This window comes from Neopelma chrysocephalum, unplaced genomic scaffold (genome assembly GCF_003984885.1).
Source record: "Neopelma chrysocephalum unplaced genomic scaffold, ASM398488v2 Primary Assembly neopelma1_95109, whole genome shotgun sequence".
NCBI classification, from domain to species: Eukaryota; Metazoa; Chordata; class Aves; order Passeriformes; family Pipridae; genus Neopelma; species Neopelma chrysocephalum.
In genome coordinates, this window is record NW_020923804.1 from 97,194 (window position 1) to 98,421 (window position 1,228).

Genomic DNA, 1,228 nt, shown 5'->3' on the forward strand with positions numbered 1-1,228 from the left:
ACACTCTGCATTGCTTAAACCATTCAAGGCTCTAATCCAGAAAGCAGAATCATTTGTTTCTTCATGGTATATAAACATATACCATGGTATATAAATCAAGAAATATGGCATTTGTATTATTCCCTGTGCATATGAAAATTGCTTGATGCCTGATCATTTTGTAGTTCCTGTCTGTGAAATTAAATCTAAAAGTAGTTGAGTTTTATTTGAATCTATGTTGTTGTTGTTATTAATATAAAGGAATCTAGTTGCTAGATGCTTAAGGTTTGTTTCTTGTTTGGGAGGTTTCTTTTGATCATTTCTTTGTTTGTTTTTCAGGGAAGTTGCATTAATAAATGCTCCCCTAAAAAACCCTCATAATAATAAGATTGCAGCCTGGAACCATATTACTAAAGGAGTGAGATCTAGCTGACCCAGCAAGATCTAACCATAAAATCTTCACTCCTCTGCTGTTGAGGGGAAGAAATGCATTTTTTTCAGCTAAAAATGTAATAAATTATTTTGAAAAAGAAACTTCTCATACACTCTGTATCTGTTGTATATGCAGTAAGAGCAAAGTTTCTATAGCTTGCTATAGCTGTCCTAATAGAAGCAATAGCAAAAGTCTTTTCAAAGAGAAACAAAATAAAAATAAATCTCTATTATTATGATGTTTATCCATTCTGCCAGTGACATTTTCTCTTATGTTTTGGCTGAAATCATAGTATGAAGACTTTTGTGCCAGCAAATTTTACAGTAAGAAAAAAGCAACCATATTTGGAAGCCAGTTGTGCTGCTTGTCAGTACCACCCACTTCCTTGGGGGTGACTTTTTGTCTCTGAAGGAAATGGAGAACCATGGAACACCTTTACTGGATTGTGGTTAAAGTCGTTGCCACATTTACAATAAAGGAAGTAATTTGCTGCTATGAAGGTCTTTGTGCATTGATTTTGTACAAAACAAAGTAGTTCAGGAATATTCTATGTAGCTAATTGAGTATCCTGTGTTTTTTCCTTCTTTCCTTCCACCTTAGGAGTTTGATATCAGAGACTATGAAAAAACAATCTTAACAATAAACAAGACACAAACAAAATTCTAACAATAAGCAATACAATAAACCAATCCTAACAATAAAGAAGGCACAAACCCCCAATTCGAACAATAACTAAGACATTAAACCACTCCAAACAATAACCACTACATTAAACCGATCCTAACAATAACTAAGACATTAAACCACTAACAATAA